This window comes from Lissotriton vulgaris, chromosome 12 (genome assembly GCF_964263255.1).
Source record: "Lissotriton vulgaris chromosome 12, aLisVul1.2, whole genome shotgun sequence".
Classification (NCBI taxonomy): Eukaryota; Metazoa; Chordata; class Amphibia; order Caudata; family Salamandridae; genus Lissotriton; species Lissotriton vulgaris.
In genome coordinates, this window is record NC_141700.1 from 238,809,573 (window position 1) to 238,829,267 (window position 19,695).

The 19,695-nt window shown below is 45.8% G+C and overlaps 1 protein-coding gene across 4 annotated transcripts in view; it reads left to right on the plus strand.

Moving 5' to 3' along the window:
- RSPRY1 (ring finger and SPRY domain containing 1) overlaps positions 1–19,695 on the plus strand; it is a 300,486-nt gene that overhangs the window by 131,421 nt on the left and 149,370 nt on the right. The window lies entirely within an intron of this gene.

Genomic DNA, 19,695 nt, shown 5'->3' on the forward strand with positions numbered 1-19,695 from the left:
CAAACTGCACCCAAATAGAAGGTGGCAAATCACAGACATGGCTCATGGAAAGCCTAGTGTTTTAAGACATTAGTCCAGGGTATTTGGTCATTCAGCCCATGAATGTGGGTACTGAGTCTGTATACCCAGCGCTGTTCTTTCTCAAACAGGATGCTGTCTCTGTTTCTGGGGCTGCTGACCTGCTCAATGATTGTCCAGGTCATATCATTGGGAGTGTGATGTGCCTGCAAAAAATGTTCACTGGGTTTCGTTGTGACCTTTTTGCAACGAATGTTGCTGCGGTGTTCCCCAATGCGTGTTTTTACTTTTCGTGTTGTCATTCCAACATAGCGTTTTGCACATGGGCAAGTAATCAAATAAACAACATTGGCAGAATTACAGTTGGTATGAGATTTTTGGATCCATACTTTGCCAGGTTCCAAATTGAGTTGTTTGGTGTGGGTGGTAAGATGACAAACACTGCAGTCAGTACAAGGAAAATGACCAGTAATGGGTGGCAAGTGCCAAGGTTCTGTAACAGATCTGGTGAGTGTGGATGATGTGCCTGGTAGCGGTCTTGTATGTACCAAGGCGTCTTTGAGGCTCCTGCCCTTTTTGAAGGAGAACAGGGGTTTCTCCCAATCACTCATGTTGCTTGTGATTATTCTCCAATTTTTATTGATGGATTTCTTTGTTATCTGACAGGGTGCTGTAGGTGGTTACACATGTAGGAGGCGCCTCTGTGTTTGTCTTTACAATCTCCTCAAGGAGGGCATCGCGGGGTTGGTTGCGTGCCCGGATCTGGCCTTTGTTGGGAATTCCTTGCTGATATCCTCTTTGTTTTAATTTTTCTGTCAATTCGTTTGCCTGGATTTTGTAGTCAGGGGTGTTGCTACAATTCCTTCTCAGGCGAAGAAATTGTCCATAGGGCAGATTCTCTCGCAGAGGTCTTGGGTGGAAGCTATTAAACTCCAAGAGATAATTTTTTGCAGTGGGCTTGTGGTGGGTCACAGTGGTAAGAGTTGTACCCTCTATCCTTATCACTACGTCAAGAAAGACAATCGATTCTTTACTGTGATTGTAGGTAAATCTGAAGTACGGGTCAAGAGTGTTGACCCAGCTCAGAAACTGAGTGAGACTATCTTCATTTCCTGTCCATAGGAGGAGAATATCATCAATATACCTCCTCCATAAGCCTATAAAGGAGGCAAAAGGGTTTGTTGTGGGCAAGATATGCTTGGTTTCGAAGTCGTACACATACAAACCCGCTACGCTAGGAGCGAAGGTACTCCCCATTGAGGTCCCTGTGCATTGAAGGTATAATTGTCCTTTAAATTCGAAATAATTTTCTTTAAGTGCCATCCTTGCACATTGTAAGATAAATTCTTTTGGGGTGGTGTACTCCCAATTGACAGTGTCTAGTGCTTCAGCCAGTACCCATAATGTTTCTTCCTGGGGGATACTAGTGTAAAGACTCTCTATGTCCATGGTGACCAATATGACAGAGTCTTGTGCAAAAGAGATGTTGTTAAGTAGTCTAAGTAGACTTTTTGTGTCCTTGAGGTAGGTGCTCGAGTTCTGCACTATTGGTTTGAGATAGTGGTCACAAAGAAGATAATGGCTCCAACACTGAACCGATTCCAGACACGATCGGCCGACCTGGGGGTGGTGATACATTTTTATGTGTTTTCGGCTTCGTGTAGAAGTAAGGGATCGTTGGACCTCCTGACATCAGATATGCAGCTTCATGTGGGGAGATATGTTCATTGGTCTCCGCCTCTCGTACAAAAGTTGCTATACGTGTTTTCATTTCTGCGGTCGGGTCTGTGGAGAGGGGCAAGTAATTTGTCCTATCATTCAGGAGTGTCATGCACACTTTGTCATATTCAGAAGTATCCTGAATAACAATCCCGCCGCCCTTGTCCGCTGGTTTGATGGTGATTTCCCTGTCATTTCTGAGACTCTCCAAAGCTTTGTGTTCCACAGCCGTGAAGTTGTTAAACCGCTTAGGATTTTCAGTGGTTTCAAGGTCTTTCACAACAGCTTGTTCAAAAGCAGTAATTGCTGCCGGTATTGTATGTGGGGGTGGCATGAAGGTGGATTTCAGTCTTAAATTGGTATCAAACTCCTGTTCATTAGTAATGGACTGGTTTTTTGATTCAAAGAATGCCTTTAATTTCAGTTTCCTGAAAAATTGTGCGAGTTCGCAGTAAAGTTGGAATTTGTCGGGGCGAGAGGTAGGGACAAATCCCAGACCTTTTTCCAGGACTTTCGTCTCCTCTGGGGTAAGAACTTTCTGTGAAAGATTCGTCACAAGGCTTATATTGCGCTTGTGCTGGCTGTTGCTGTTCGACTGCGGGTGTGCTTCCCCACTGCGTCTCCGTCTTCCCAGGTTACTTGGGTGTTGCCTCTGCTCCGTCCCCGTCCCCGCCCGCCTCTTCCTAAAAAAGGCATGGGTGGATGGTTTTGGGGAAAGTGAGGTTGCATATATGGGTTCCAGTTCATCATGGGAAACTGGGGTTGCTGGTAGAACAGCGGCGTAGGGCCATTGTTTGGATGCCCATAATTTTGCCATCTTGGTTGTTGATTTGGGTAGTTGTATTGACCCCTTCCTCCTCTTCGTCCTTTTTGTTTAGGGCTTTGGTTACTATTAGTGCTTCCACTAGAAGAATGACTATCTGAGTCATCAGATTTATTTGTATTCTTTTTAGGAACACTGTAATTAGGGTCTGAGTAGGGGTACACACTTTCAAATTTAAATTTTTTTAAGATCTTTTTGAAAGTTGGTCAGTTTTGCCTGTAAGAGATTCTCCTTATATTCTGTAAGGTCTTTGTTGATTTCATCCCAAAAATTTTTATAGCCTGTTATTGTGGTTTTAAACTGGGCTTCTGTTTGTTGGATCTCTATCTGTAGAGCTTCGGAAAGGCGTAGTGCTGTTTTTATAATCAGCACCAGCCAATCTCTCGTACAATGCCATGCTATCACGGCCCAGTCCCTTCTGAACGTGGCATCATTTAGAAAGATCCTGGGGGCATTTGTGACCAAAAGCCCCTTTGGGGCTTAGTTGGAGGTAAGCTATTGTTTCAATATGGTGCCATGAAGTATGGTCCTTTATTCTATCACGCTTGAGTTCAGTCAGTTGGTCCCATTCCGCTGTGTGTGAAACCACTTGGGAAATTGCTGGGTCTGCAAATATATTCGGATCTGCCAGTAGTTCGTCTATTTCCTCTGTAGAGTATGTGAGTCCCAAGTTAGCCATTGTTCTATGCTGTTATATATCAACAGATACAAGTTGTTGTACATTTGAAGTGAATGTATTTATAGACAAGGGCTCTCACTGCTGTGTGCAGCTAGATATCAATCAACAAAGGGAGAGATAGGGTTACAGGGCACTCTGAGACCCCAGTCAGTTATCAAATAAAAAAAGGAAGAGTGTCCCTCAGAAGCGTTATAGCACGTAGGATTTGAGGCCAGTTGTAAGTGGTCAGAAAAACAGACCGATTTCAAGAAAAAATACAAGATTTTTTCAGGAAACCCTCACTCACCCTAGTGGTGACATGCTTCATCATCGGGTCCACCGGGAGAGATCGAATACCTCCCCGGTGTGCTGCGACGCCAGGAGACTGCGGAACAGGTTTGTGTGAAGGAAGAATGTGAAAAAGGGGGTTGAGTGAATTTAAAAATGTCAAAAGTTGTACCAAAAAATCATTTATTAGCTGGTCAACTTGACATGATAAAAACTAGCTATGTGTAGGGAGAACTAACCAAATAAAATATACTGGTGTTTCCCTGTTAAAGAGAGGTCAACATGTTTCTGCCCGTGGTATGTGTGACTTTACAGGGCTTTCTTCAGGACCAGTTAGCGAGTGTTACCTTAACAGGTGTGGGCGCGCTAAGGCCCACCCTGCTAAAGGCAGTGAAAGTTAAAAATAGCACTATGTGTAAAAAGGTGCAATAAAAGAAACAAACTAATAAGTTGGGGATTTACCTCTATTACGAGGAACCTAGAAGTCTGTGGACAAAAGGTAAGACAGACAGACAAACAAACAAACAACATGAAATCAATGACTATTGATCATTTTGCATTACTTTTAATGCTTATTCGTGGCGTGATACGTGCTGGCATACTTATCAAAGGCCGTGGCCGAGATGCTTGGGAAGTAAAGAAATAGTTGTGCCGCAAGCCAGGGTGGTGGGCCTCAACTAGCGCTGAGAAGTGTGGTCCAGTTCCACATTAATCAAACCATAGAACTGCCAGTTTTCTTCCCAAATCCTGATTCTGTGGCAGACCGAGCACTGCACACCTTAGATGTTAAAAGAGCTCTCCTGTATTACATCGACAGGACAACAGATTTTAGAAAGACTAAACAACTGTTTGTTGCCTTCTCTCCACAACATAAAGGCAACCCCATTTCCAAATCAAGTATAGCCAGATGAATTGTTAAGTGCATACAGATCTGTTATCAAAAAGCTAAACGCACATTAACATTTCCCCCCAAGAGCGCATTCCACACGCAAGTTAGGGGCATCCATGGCTTTCCTAGGTAACATTCCCCTAGAGGATATATGTAGAGCAGCCACATGGACCACCATACATACTTTTACCAAACACTACTGCGTAGATGTACACTCCAAACAGCAAGCTGCTGTAGGACAGGCTGTTCTCAAAACCCTTTTTCAGACTGCTGCAGCTGGCACGGGCAACCACAGCTAATGAGAACTGCTATTTATTCTATGCACAGATATGAATTCAGCAGCCCACATGCCTCGAACGGAATATGCTACTTACCAGTATGCATCTGTTCTTGGCATGTAGGGCTGCTGACATTCATATCGCCTTCGACCCGTTCCCAAGTTGAGGTATGGATAGCCGTAATTCTGGAACTCCCGGCTCGCGCCCGGAGTTTGCACGCAAGGAGCTTCCCTGTCTTATCGCCCACTATATATTAGGAGTGTTTGAACCGGAGAGTGGCATATTCGGCTCTATCCAGGTCCAAGCTGGCAAGTTGCGCTCTGGCTGCTTTGAGCTGCCGCCACATGCGCGGGCCCCAGTCCGGCTGTGCACGTGCTCAAGCTCCAGCACCCTAGCTGCCAACTCTTCTCTCTTCTCCCTACGCGCCCGGTTGTCTGCTGCAGAGATGGCGATAAGTTCCCCCCTCACTACCGCTTTGAGAGCTCCCTATAGGGCCGTCAGTGGAGTCTCGGCAGTGTCATTAGATGTCAAGTAGTCAGTCATGCACTTTTGCACCTTTCAGCAAATGTCTGGCCGCTGCAATAGAGATTCCTGCAATGTCCACTTCCCTCTCTCTTTGCCCGTGGAGCGCAGGTCAAGAGTTAACTGCACGACCTCATGATGGGACAACGCCGCCGCGATAATTTCGACTGATTGGACCAGAGCATTAAGTTCGGAGGACCCTATAAGGTGATCTAGGCGAGCATAGGTATGGTGTACATGGGAATAAAATTAGTATTGCATGCTGTGGGGGTGAGCTGCCCTCCAGATATCTACCAGCCCTCTATCGTGGAGCAATTCTGTTCCCGCCTTAGAAATCGTCCCGTGACCCCATATCTATGGCCTGACCTGTCCTTCTCTCAATCCATAACTAAGTTAAGATCCCCCCTATTAAAATCTGTCTTGTCTTGATAACGGAGGATTTCCGAAATTGAATCTATAAGAAAGGGCTCTTGACCTGAATTGGGGCATAGAGGGAACCTATAACTACAGAGGTGTTGCCCACCCACAACCTGTATGCCAACAATCTTCCCTTCGTCTCCGCTCCCTTATCCCCAACCCTGCCCTGGAAGTGCCTCGCTAGGAGTATGGCCTCCCCCCCCCCCCCCCCCCCCCCCCTTCCCTTTTTTTATCCGGCATAGAGGAGTAAAATTGGTGAGGAAAAGTACAAGACTTCATTCTATGCCAGTCTTTAGGTAGCAAATGTGTCTCCTGCAGTAAACCTATAGAGGCCTCCGAATTCTCTAAGTAGCTCAGAATCGCTCACCTCTTGATGGGGTTGTTCAGCCCCTTCACGTTAAGGGTTAAGACTTGGGTCATAGGAATGGACTTGGGAGTTAAGTGGTCGTGTACCTTCCAACTATCAAGGGATAGAAGGCATGAGGCGCGTGCTCAGACCTCTGTGTTGCGTAAGCTCCCTAGCGCATAAGAATCCTACTACATAGCTTCAACAAAAACCTCCCAAATACCCAACCTTTTCCATGATCTGCAGCCTGGACTACAGTCACTACCACTTAAAATTTTGAATAAAGATGGTTTCCAGTCCTTGTCCTCCTGTTTAACTCAAATAAAGATTTGTTTTTCAGGCTAGACCAATGTTCCGACGCTCCTCTGGGCAATTTGGGGACATGGGCTAGCACTATCGTGTAAGGTGTTGCTTCCGGAGGCAGATGGAGTACATCATTTCCTATCCATTCACTCCCTGGTTTATTATAACCTCCCTTATATCTTTGGTACTGTGTTTCCTCAGTGCGCTCTTATTAAGCTTATTAGGGAGAGATGTTTTTTTAATGTTTCGGCACCGTTCTTGACTGCTTGAAATATAGACTATAGCCGTGGCCCTCAGTAAATTTGCCCCCATACAGTTAGTGTCTTGGCTATTAGAAGAAACGGCAAGGGAAGCCATTACAGGACCTAAACCAAGATTGGTAGATTCGCTGTTAGAACTTCAGTTAGACCCAGTATATTGAGCAGGTGTAAAGCTAATGGGTCTATCCTGGGTTAGCTGAGAGGGGTAAGTGTTGTTAAGGCTTGACTGCTTCTGCAGGTCTATTGAAACAACACTTGCAAGTTTATCAATGTCCTCCTCCAGGTTGGACAACTTTTGCATCAGTGGGTTCAATAAAACTGATACGTCACCCAATTTGGACCAGAACCCTTCACTGTCATTGGGTGATAGGGAAGGTAAGAGTGGTGGGGAAGAGGCAATATTGCCCACTATATTTCCAGCTATATCTTAATTTTCCTCAACAACCTCTCTTGCTGCACCTCTACGACCTCTTTTAGATGATGGGTACATTTGTTTACTAGGACCTGGCCCTTTCAGTTTCTTGGGCTGGTGTAGAGAACTACCCCCTTGTGTAATATTGCTTATTTGGCTTCTAGTGTGCACTTTTGGTCTGACGGCTGTTTTACTTGACTCTGGAGCAGCACATAACAGGGCAGGATAATGTTAGCCAGGGGTGTAGGAGATCTAACAGAGGAACCGTGATTAAGATGGACGCCCGGGTTTATACAACCAGAAGTATCAAGTTGAAAGGCAGGGGGTTGGGGCTCAAGAGAGTCTGCACTTAGTGAGAGCGATTTCATGAATAAGGACTGACTCAGCCCTCTGAAGGAAGGCATCTAGTGTCACTACCACCCCTTTGCCTTCTAACGATTTCCTCTTAACGATTTCCTCTTAACGAATTCCTTCTGCGCCATGACCTCAGAGAGGATGTTTTCACATATAATAATATAATACAGTTATCCAGTACCTTATTTATCGGTCTATCAAACTCGATTCTCAAACAAGGTACAAATTTCCACAGCAAAGGATGGGTCCTGCCAAAGGCGAAAGCCAAGAAACGTGGCCCAGCCCAGCCTCCTTCAGCCTCTGGCGGGCTCAGACGGGCCGCCCTTGGACCGGGCTACGTCCCGCACACGTCCCGCGGGTGGAGAGGCAGCACTTTATGCACGATGACCACGCCTCCCCCTCACTCGTGGCAGCTGTGTCAAAGGTGTTGCATCCCAGGGATTGAAGTCCTCTCCCAGGGTGTCGATGCCGCGATTTGCAGGTAGCCTCCAGTGGAGGTACTGGCTCCCCAGCGATAACAGGATTACTCCACAAGCAGTTCGGGCTCACCAGCAGTGTAACAGCAGCAGGTTTGGGAACAGGATAAAGTAAGCTCATTATCAGGGGCTTACATTGTGAGAAATGTGGTAGAGCTGATACGATTAAACCTGACTTAACGAGATAACAGAAGCTGAACTTTTATACATTTTTACATTAATACAGTGTTAACTATCCTGAGAAAAACGTATATGGGCAGTTGGGAGTTTTACAATTAAAACTTTCTAGCACCAAATCTAGGTTGTTAAAAAAGCCATTTGATTAACTGATCCCTTAGCTAAATCCTCATGGAGGAGAGCTATTAAGGATGGTGCCACTGCATGAAAAAGCTTATCCCTAATTAATTATATTTGATAATGCTTGAACATAGGTGCTAGTGAATCCAAGCTCTATTCAAATTGTACTAGGTTAGCTGTGCTCGGGCTACAAAATTTCCTCAATCTTCTACCTCCTATACATTTTAAAAAGATCAGCTAGATAAGGGTGTATATTCTGCAGCATAACTTAAAGTGGGCAAATTGTTTATTTTATAAACTTGCATTTAATAGTTAGTTTGCAACTGCTTTTCCCCCCCAATTTTAGTAAAATGCAACCCATAACCTAAATTTCTGTTTACCAAGATAAACATTTTTTTTCACAATCTCTAGTTTTTCATGTCCCAAGTACCAATTATGAAATTACTCTTTTCTTCCACCAAAAGGGCGAACCTAGAGGAGTTGTCAAATAAAATCCCATCATCCACATGGATTGGTGTAAAAAGATTTAAATCCCAGTTTTGGTGCAAATATTTCACAAACAAAAATTGATATATAGAGGGAAAACAAAAGTGGTGCCTACAAGCATCCCTGTTTTAGACCGTTATGTGTTTCAATACGAGACTTCTAGCCACAGATTACCTACCTTTTTGAATATTCCCTAGATGTCAGACTGGATCCAGAAGGTTTTCAGCAGTACCTCTGCACACCAGTAGGTGCTGCTGTACTGCTCAGCAGTGTTGCCATTCTGCTTTGGCAATGATGTGCAGAGCCTAAATGGGTGCCAGTCTACTGTGCTGTTGTCAATTCCTTTCTTTTTGTGCCACCTGAGGTAGACCCGGAGCTACTTTGAGACCCTTAACTCAGCCAAAATTTGCAGTGTGCAAGGGAAATGTAATCTTCCAAAATCACAGGTTTTAAACCCTGTAAGGGCTGTTGCAAGCAAATGTCTGTGACCGATACTCATCCGATTTGCCTGTGGTACCTGGGGTCGAGTCAGAACTCTACAATCTGCAGTGATTCTGTATTGATGAACACGAAGGCCATACAAGACTGCGAGGCAAACTGCACAGTGAATAGCACCAAAAGACTCGGCAACAAGACTGGTTCAAATCAGAAGTTCAGTCTGAGTCTTGATCCAGAAGTTGCAGGAGTTGTTCCAGAAGTCCGTCTTCGTCTCAATCAAATTGTCAGTTAGGTTGAAGATCTGAGCTGGACTCCTCTCTTCCCACCACTCACATTCTCCTAAGAAGGCGGGGGATCGGTACCATACATCTTGACCTCCCTCCCGAAATCGATCAACGTTGAAACCTATCCTGCAACTTGTTTCTGCAAATTGAAGAGCTCTGCGAGGCCATGCTCTAATTTTTTGTATCCTTGTGACACCTCTGGTGCGCCTTTGAGCCACACGGATCCGAGAGGCTCTCCATCTGGAATTTTGCCAGCGGGTTCGCCTTTGGCAGCAGTTGGGCCCTTAAAGTCCATCATGGGGCTACCTCCAGCTGTGGCTCTGCTTCCAACTCCTAAGCCACAGTCCACTCCGGTTCCTGGAATGTTGACTCCGATGCTGACCCCCTGGTTCTACAAGCTTTTATGCCGTGGTGATTCCTAGGGTGAATGAAGTCCTTGATCTCTAGCTCCCCACATTGGAGGTCAAGATCTATGTCCTGACAGAAGTCCTCCTGCCAGGGCAAACATCCACTGATCCCCTCTTTCATTTTCAATGAAGCACTTATAGGGACTTTTTGGGGGTAAGGGCCAAACCTTGCTCTAGCTTCCATTCAACCACCAGGTCACAATACGGCACCGCCCTGCACCGGGCAACTATGCTTTAAAATATAAATTATCTTCACAACAGCTGCCCTGAAAGCTTGATATTGCAGGCGTCTCAAAGCGTGACAAACCCAAACAAATATCCAAATACTCTTCCACAATAAGGAGTCAAAACGGGTGGAGACTTTTGGAAAGAGTCTTCTCATCCACCAACTTGGCTGTCAGAACAGTGAATGTCAGCTGCCTCCTCTGACACTATTCCCAGGCCCTTAGGTATTCGGTGTCTCAAGTTCTCCCAGGTGTTCCTGAAGACCTCCAACCTGCCCTTGCCCAGGCTATATAGGATGTTGTAACGCAGCTGCATTCTCAATTCATTGTAGCTTGGACACCATGGATTCCAGTGGGTGGGGCCTTTTTCACTAGTGTTACTATTCGCTGCCATGCTTGGCTGCGGTCAGCCATTTATTCAGTGTCCAGTTGTTCCTTATGGACATGCCCTTATACTGGACTCGCTTGTTTGGGGACAATTCCGATCTGCTCTAGAGAGGTTCAAGGAGAGCAATACCATGGCCGGCTCCCTGGACTTATCTGCCCACCTCTTCACTGCATCACCCTAACGCGATTTTGTCAGTGCATCCTGTATGGTCAGCCAATCACAGCTCAACAAGATATGCCCAGCAGTTTTGTGGTTGAGGCCGTGGTTCCCACCACACTCCGTCAAGTTCTTCAGGCCAGTTCCCCCCACGCAGCTGACCTAACCCCTTTAGTGTGACCGGAGTGGAGTAAAGCCACCGGGTGGGAGTATCTAATGATTGTTGCCAGGTCCACAGGTCATAGCATTGGGCAGGTGGGTTCTACAAATTGTTAGGGAAGAGTATGCACCACTCTTCCTTTCCACGCAGCTGCACCTGCCATCATAATCATCCTCTCCCCGCCCCCCCCCACCCCCCCCCCCCCCCTCACCCCCCACGGTTTGCTCCAAGATGCTCTGCGCCTCTGGACATGGTTGGACTGCCGGGTATCTTCTTAGCGGTAAACCACGTAGCTGGCTCTTTGAATGCTAGGGTGTATGAACTCCACTGTCGACCCTTGGCAGATCACGAGTGGTGTTCTGCCTCGAGTGGAACTCTGAACTCCTATCTGCTTTTTCGCTGATACCATTCCTACCCCGAGTTCTCATTCATGTCCAGACAGAATGGCGTCCCTATGGAGCAGAGTGGTGCCATCTACCAGCACACAGAGGTACTGCTGAAAAGTTTCTGGATCTAATCGGATGCCTGTGGAATAGCGTCAACAAAGTTAAGTAACTTGTTTATGAGTGCATGGTGAAAGGCACTTGTTTCTGCTCAGAAAGTCTTTACCCAATGTTGATGAGTGAAGAACAATGATTAAACGTAATAAATTAATTGAAATACCAAGTGATACTAATTTACGTCATAGTGTAGGTCTGTTGACCTGATCGAAAAAGGTTGAAAAATCCACAAAAGCAGTGTAAACAGCTTGTTTTTACAAAATTATCTGAAATAGTCTAAATGCTGCTATACTGCCCATAACTGAAAGATTGGGTCTAAAACGTGATTGTTCTGTGGGAATATTTGCCTCATAGGCTTAAGACTGATCCAAGACACTCCCGGCAAATCTTTCCAACAGTATCCAAAAGAGCAAGTTGCTGATGGTTTCCCATTTGCAAAACGGTATAATAATGCTCCCCTTCCATGATTCCGGATAGAGCCTGAATCAGAGCAATGAGCCAAGAGGCCTCAACGTTTTTGCCCACAGAACTGTGTTCTTTTTCAATAATAAAATCAGAATTTAATCTGGAACCATTGCAGCTGAAACCTTTGATCTAGTAATATATCCATGAATTTGATTTGCACAATTAAAACCGGATAACATCATTTAATTGAGTACTGAGCTGTAGCACTGTATCCTCAATCTTCATTTGTACAGGTTGGAATTGTAGTTGATCCATCTGGAAATGGGTATCCCATTTGCCAACGTTTTAACTTTTGAACCACAGTTTAGAGCTACAATGAGCCAGAAGGACCATGACTTTTTTTTTTTTCTTCTTCGTCCTGGAGCAGCTCAATAGAGATCATACCAGTTTAGATTCTGTTGTCTTTTCCTTTGAGCCATCTTATACTTGTTGCATTTTTTGTGCGTGCGTGAATGAATGTAATGGAAGATTGCACTTCCACATCATCCTTTTCAAATTCCTTGATTTGATTTTGACATATATAGAGCGCAGCATTAACCCCCACCACTTCCTCTTCTTGATTCTTGGTACCAATAGTTGCTTTTGAAGTGAAGAGCCTATTAGTCATTTGAACATAGTCTTCAGGCTTGAACTGTAGGGAGCGTACATTGATTTATGGACCATACAAAGAGATTTAAAACTAATGCTTTTTTTAAATGTGAAGCCAATGCAGGTGTTCTAGGCCCTTCCTGGCAGAATGTTTTTTGAGAATGTCCAGAATGGGTGGAGAAGTGTGGCTCAGGGGTTAGAGGCGGCAGACCCGGAAGCTGAGGTCGGCCCTGGACCAGGGTTCAATTCCCCGCCTCGGCGGGTCTTGGGCTCAAAAATTCCACGGACTCGATAATTCTCGCTCCGGTGCCTTCTCGACTCACGGGTTCACACTCTGCGACTCTGGGCAATAGCTTGCTTAATCTCCACAATGGCCCCTCGCGGCGGGATGCCTGGCTTTCACCTTGTGGATACCCTGCCGGGGTTATCTCACAGGGGAATACCAGGACAGGTTCCCTAAGCAAGCGCCGGGAAACCCTTTGTGGGTAGCTGTGCGCTATATAAGCTCAAATACATTTACATTTACATTTACAGTCTTGCCAAAGCGTTCTGCAGTGCCTGGTGTTTGTGTTGCAAGCTCTTATTAGCAGCCACGTACAGAGCATTGCAGTTATCAAGTAGCCAGTGCTACCTGTGTCCTAGCTGGATGAAAGGAAAGATTTTTTTTAACCTCCTTATGAGCCAGGAACATGTAGAAATGGTACAATTCCCTTGGATATTGAAACTAAGTTCAGTGTCCATCAGGATTCCAAGGTTCTTAGCCTTTACGCTCGGGGCAGGACAACATCTCAGGGATTGAGACCAGCAGCTGCTATTCCACTTGGCTGCCCTTGATCCAAATATCATCACTTCGGTTTTCTCCCCATTAAGTTTCACAAAGTTAGCAGAAATCTAGTGTGCCTCTCCGGTCATACATCCAAAGGCATTTTCTGACAGTGAGCCCAGCCCCTAAGGGATGGTAACCATAATCAGTGTATCGTCTGCATATGACACCACCTCCAATCCAAAAGGAGTGGACTACAGTTGCGCTGGGGTGCCACATACAGATTAAAGAGGGTAGGGCTCAAAGAAGACCCCTACAGGACTCCACAAAGTAGGACATTGAGTGAATGGATTTTAGAATCACCCTTTGGGATCTCCCGGTCAGAAATGAGGACAGGAGGGCAAGTGCTTGATGTGAGATACCAAGACTCCGGATTCTGTCCAGCAGCAAAATGGGTGAAATGGTATCAAATGCTGCTGACAGATCCAAGAGGATTAGCACTCCCCGTTGCCCTTCATCCATCATGCACCTGATGTATTCAGTGGCTGATATTAAAGTTGGTTCTGTACCATGATGCCTTCTGAATCCAAATTGCAAATCCTTAAGCCAAGATTGATGTACTGCATTTTCCATGAGCTGCTTATTAAAATGTAGCTCCAGGATTTTTGCCCGAGCAGGGAGCAGAGGGATGGGACGATATTTTTTACAGTCCCTAGGATCCAGATTTGGTTTTTTCAAAAGAGGTCTGATGATGGCCTGTTTCCAAGTATGGGTATAGATTCTATATCGGATAATGACATTCATTAATTTACAGAGAGGTTCTGCTATGGTGTCAGCAGCCATGTGTAGAATTGCAGGTGTACATGCCTCCATCGGAGAGCCTGAGTCTTGGAGCAAAGGTTAGCATTACTTTTGTCTTTTTTTAATGTTTAACTAAATCTTTCATTAATACCTCATAGACAGTAATCGGATCTCCAGTGGAAACCTCATATAGGGCCATTTAGAATGATGGGACCAAGTCATTAAACAATAGGAAATAGGCAGCTGATCAGGTTTCTTGTAGACCAGTAATAATTGTTTCTCAAAATCTTCGAAAATTCGATTTTTTTTTATTTAGTCCCGCCAAAATCAATGAAACGACAATATTTTACAGCTAAACAGACTGCCAAAAAGAATTAAGGGTTTTATTACTTGTGTAAGCTCCAGTAGCCAGAGTGAAGAGATCTTTGCTTGACTACTGGCAGACTATTATGCACAGGAGCTGTTCTAGATCAATCGACTTACTTAATTTCCACAGCAAGGGAACCTGCTAGATTCTGTAAGCCCACCAAATGCTCGTGGTGGTTGCTAGATTTCAAGTCGGGTGTTATGTTATGTTAATATACACTTATGGAGCGCATTATCACCCAGGGGTATCTAAGCGCTATCAACGGACATACACCACCAACGAGAGACGCAGAACCACCAGTTCAGAGGGTCCCCAGGCCTCCAAGAAAAGCATAGTCTTCAGATTCTTCCTAAAAGGGAGTAAATTAGTTTCCTTCCGAAGTTTAACTGGAAGGCGGTTCCAAGCCTAAGGGATAGTGCTAGAAAAAGCTCTACCGCCCGTGGACGCAAGGTTAAACTGGGGACAGACCAAATTACATGCATCAGCTGACTGATGGGCCCTACTCGTCAAATAGTTGATCAGTCAGTCCTTGATATAGCTAGGGGCTGAGCCGTAAATGGCCTTGTGTGCAATACAGAGGCTTTTGAATTTGGTTCTCTGGGCAATTGGAAGTCAATGTAAATCCTGTAGTAAGGGCGTGGCCCGGGTTCACCTAGGTTTTCTAAAGATTAGTCTGGCGGCGCCGTTCATTACAACCTGTAGCCAGAAGGTTTTTAGGTAGGCCATAGTATAAGGAGTTGCCGTAATCGAGACGTGCCAGAATCAGGGCAGAGACTGCCAGTCTAAGAGTGGAGAGAGACACTAGTGAGGATAGTTTTTGAAGCTGGCGCAACAGACTAACACATGTACCCACCACCGCCGACACCTGCTGTGTCATGGATAGCCGGGCATCAATTTTGATGTCCAACCTTTTTACTGCCGCTGCGGGTTCTGGAAAAGGCCCCACTTCTGACGGCCATAACAGATCACTCCACGGATTTGAAGCTGTGGTGACCGCTAGGACTTCAGTTTTGTCAGGGTTTATTTTTAATGAATTATCCAACCTCCAGTTGATGGTGAACTTGAGAATGTATTGCATTCTCAAGTGAGCCATAGGTGAATGATCAATCTGGATCAGAATTTGTGTGTTGTCTGCATAATTATACACCCTGCAGTCCATCTGGTTCAGAGCTGCTATCAGGGGCTGCAAATAGATGTTAAAAAGCAGAGGTGATAAAGCTGAACCCTGGGGCACTCCACATGTCAGCGTGGCTGGTTTGGACACTAGGTCTGCTAGTTGGACTCGCTGGGAGCGTTCTTTAAGAGAGGAGTTCAACCAGGCCAGAACCGTGCCCTGGATCCCTTGGTCCGCATTAGTAGTCGGCCATGATTAACGGTGTCAAACGCCGCGGATAAGTCCAATAGGACCAGGGCACACCGAGTTTTCTTATCAGCCCTGAGTCTCCGGTCATCCAGCACGGAAAGCATAACCAATTCCGTGCTGTGATGAGCTCTGAACCCAGCCTGATTGGGCTCAAGGAGATGATTACATTCCAGTAAGTAGGTGAGCGAATGTAAAACCTGCTGTTCTAAAACTTTTGCTAGAAAAGGCAATTGAGAAATTGGCCTAAAGTTCTTTACATTTTTCGGGTCTGCACCCGGGTTCCTTAAAAGCGGAACCACCCGTGCTTCCTTGAAGTTAGAAGGGACAAGTCCCGTCTCCATGGAACGGTTCAAAAGGGCAAGCACTTTATCCTCCATACCCGGCCAACCCAGCTTAAAATTTTTGGGAGGGCAGGGATCCGCTGGAGAGCCTGATTTCAGACGGCCTGCTAAGATGGACATAGACTCCTTAGTAAGGGAGGGCACACTAGTCAGAAGATTCCTAGTCGGCCTAGGGGGAATAGAAGGAGGCTCGATTTGAACAAAGAAGGGTAGGGGTATGACTGATTTCTATCATCAAATCCTTTTATCTTATCCAAGAAAAAGGTTTGGAAATCATTGCAGTCCTTTTGACTAAAAGTCTAGTTTGGCACCCTAACCGTCCTCAAATCGTTTAGGACCTTAAACACTTCTTTCTGCGGGTTAGCAGCCTCAGTGATTGTCGCCTCATAAAATTCGACATTCCTCAAGCGGATGGCTTTTTTATATGCAGCGAACTTCAGTGCATACGCAGCGAAAGCACTGGGTTTGTGAGACTTACGCCAAGCTCTCTCGCATTGGCGGAGGACTTGTTTTAGTTCCCTAAGAGCATTGTTAAACCATAGTGTCCCCTTACCCTTGTCTACCAGTCTGATTTTATGGGCCGGTGCTACTACCTCGATGGCATCCTTAAGTGTAGACAGCAGGGTAACGCTTTCAATCTCCAGATCGTCCTTCATGGGCGAAGGGTTATCAGAATGTAGTAAAATAGCTGTCAGGTCAGTCGCTTTGACCTGCCTCCAACTACGCAGAGTTTTCCATTCCGGTTTTGAGACCAAATGGTGTGGGTTTCACATGTCTCAACACTATCTTCCAGGGAAACCTCTATTGGATATATTTTGCATCTGCTGTTTCTGAAGAAGGGGGGGGGGGTGTATCATTGCTAGATGTTTCCTCGATGTTAAAGACTTTACCCATTTCATCTAATGGATGTCTTATTTGGTGGCGCTTTATTTTGTCCTTCTCAGTTTCGTAGGTTTTTTTTTTCTTTTTTGTTTATTATTTTCTTACTTCATTGTCATTTTTCTAGATACTACTTCTGCTGGAGTCTACGACTCATCAGAAACTATTTATTGAGGTATTGTCTTTAGTTTTATTTTTATTTTTGAATATTAGATGCATGCTAGCTTGCTTTTATTTCTAGCGGGAAAGCAAGGAATTATTCTGTCTTTCTGGACAAAATAATCTTCAGAGAAGAGATTACGAAGGGAATAGGTTTTCCTTCTGCTTGTTTTCACCTAGACTTCTTTTACCACTGAGGGGTCCACTTGCTTGAACAGCATTGATTTTCACCCTCTTGCACCCCTAAATGTGTTACATGATTGAGGAAGAAATAGCAGCAAGAGAAGGAGAGTTGTGTGCAAGTTCTTTCAATTGGGCCACCCCTCTATCCTTGCATGTGAGTGATAAGGATAGAGATTGCATCAAAATATGGTCTACATTAAATGCAGCTTTTTTTTAATAGTGGTAGTATAGAGTCCAACATGCCTGGTAAAACATGTAGGGAGTCTGAAACATAAACTTAGTTACCTGGGGGATGGATACTAGCGTTAAGAGAGTACTCTGAAGTATGTGATCGGTTCTCCAAGGGAAGTGGGCTACTTTCAAACCAAGTTAGTGTCTTTTGTGGTGTTGGATTATTGGCCAAATCTCTTGGAGGTCTTTTTCTCCTTTGTACCATTAGAGGATTAGTTTGAAGTTTTCAATCAATATCGGTAGAGTAAATTCCACTGGCATCATGCGAAGTAAACAAATTACCTCCTCAATTTGATGTTCCACTTGAAGCTCGCCCTGTGTTTGTGCGATTTTACGTGTTGACTCCACTTGAGGCAAAGCAACGAAAGCACCAATGTGTGACAATCTTTTTTGGACCCTAGATGAGCTTTTCGATCCATTTATGGGGAAAGTAGATTGTAAAAATATAGTCCTATTTCTTTGCTTTTTATGGTCATCTTAGTTGCTTACTCCTTAAATCAATTTAACTGAGGGGACGAACCACAATCCTTCTGGCCCTGCCACGTACTCCGTCCCAATTTTCCTCTTCACAAGAACAGGGAATAAAACCACACAGAGGCTCCCAATTGGCTGCAAACCACACTGGTCGCCAATCTATACAGTAATGAACACATCCCAGCGAACTACCACTAGCACAGATGTAATTATAAATAAGTTCAATGGAAATGCCTTCAGGGCCAGGTGTCCTAACCCTCTTCAAGGATGTAAAAGTGTTGAGGGCTTCCTGTAAAGAAATATTATTTTCCAGCTTCTCAAAGTCTATATCTTTGAATACAGATTTTGGGATAACCAATCAATCGAGAAATTTGTATAGCGAGCTACTCACCCGGAGGGTCTCTAGGCGCTTGGGGGGGAAGGGGGGGGGGGGGGGGGGTCCGCTACTGCTCGAACAGCCAGGTCTTGAGTTGCTTCCTGAAGGAGAGGTGGTCTTGGGTAAGACGGAGGTGGATGGGGAGTGAATTCCAGGTCTTGGCTGCCAGGTAGGAGAAGGATCTTCCTCCCATGGTGGCTCTTCGGATGCGGGAACGGCGGCGAGTGTGTGGCTGGTCGATCGTAGTTGGCGGGTGGGAGTGTAGAAGGTCAGGCGGTCGTTGAGGTACCTGGGGCCTAGGTTGTGGAGGGCTTTGTGTGCGTGGGTGAGGAGACGGAACGTGATTCTTTTTCTGACGGGGAGCCAGTGCAGACCTTTCAGGTGTCCGGAGATGTGGCTGTGGCGTGGGATGTCCAGGATGAGTCGTGCGGAGGCGTTCTGGATGCGTTGGAGTCTTTTCTGCAGTTTGGCTGTGGTTCCGGTGTAGAGGGTGTTTCCGTAATCCAGTCGGCTGGTGACAAGTGCCTGGGTGACCGTCTTCCTGGTTTCCGTGGGGAACCATCGGAAGATCTTTCGGAGCATGCATAGGATGTTGAAGCATGAAGACAAGACAGCGTTGACTTGTCTGGTCATCGACCGGGAGGAGTCCAGGATGAGGCCCAGGTTGCGTGCGTGATCCGTTGGTTTGGGTGCGCTGCCTAGGGCCGGGGGCCACCAGGAGTCGTCCCAGGCAGATGGTCATGGTCTAAGGATGAAGACTTCCGTCTTGTCTGAGTTCAGTTTCAAGCGGCTGTTCTTCATCCATTCGGCTACCTCTTTCATCCCTTCGTGTAGGTTGGATCAGCTGGGCGTCGTCGGCGTAGGAGATGATGTTGAGGCTGTGTTGGCGTGCGATGGCTGCGAGGGGGCTCATGTACACGTTGAAGAGGGTGGGGCTGAGTGATGATCCTTGTGGCACGCCGCAGATGACTTCGGAGGCCTCAGATCTGAACGTGGGAGGCGGACACTCTGGGTTCTTCCGGCGAGGAACGAGATGATCCACTCCAGGGCCTTCCCTTGGATTCCGACGTTGCTGAGGCGTTGTACTAGGGTGCGGTGGCAAACAGTATTGAACGCTGCGGAGAGGTCCAGGAGGATGAGGGCCGCTGTTTCCCCGTTGTGGAGCCGGGTTCGGATGTCGTCAGTGGCTGCAATGAGGGCGGTCTCGGTGCTGTGATTGGCTCGGAAGCCGGACTGTGAGTGGTCGAGGGATCCGTTTGTCTCGAGGAAGGCGGCCAGCTGTCTGTTGACGGTCTTCTCGATGGCTTTGGCAGGAAACGGGATACATAGGAGATAGGAACAATAACATAACATAGCAGATCAATTAATTGAACCCTGATCTCAAAACCCCCCAAAACGAGCACGAAAACACTGTTTTTCAAAAACCTAACAAGACCGCATGCAAAGCAGTACTAACAAGAATGTAACTAACAAAATCTAAAACGATTTAAGGTTAGATTGAGAGCGGTCTATATGCTAAGGAGAAAGATTGTGAAGATGTTCTCTGTTTGACAGTTTTTAAAAGACCTAGATTCTGTTGAGAATAATATGCCTTTAAGTTAT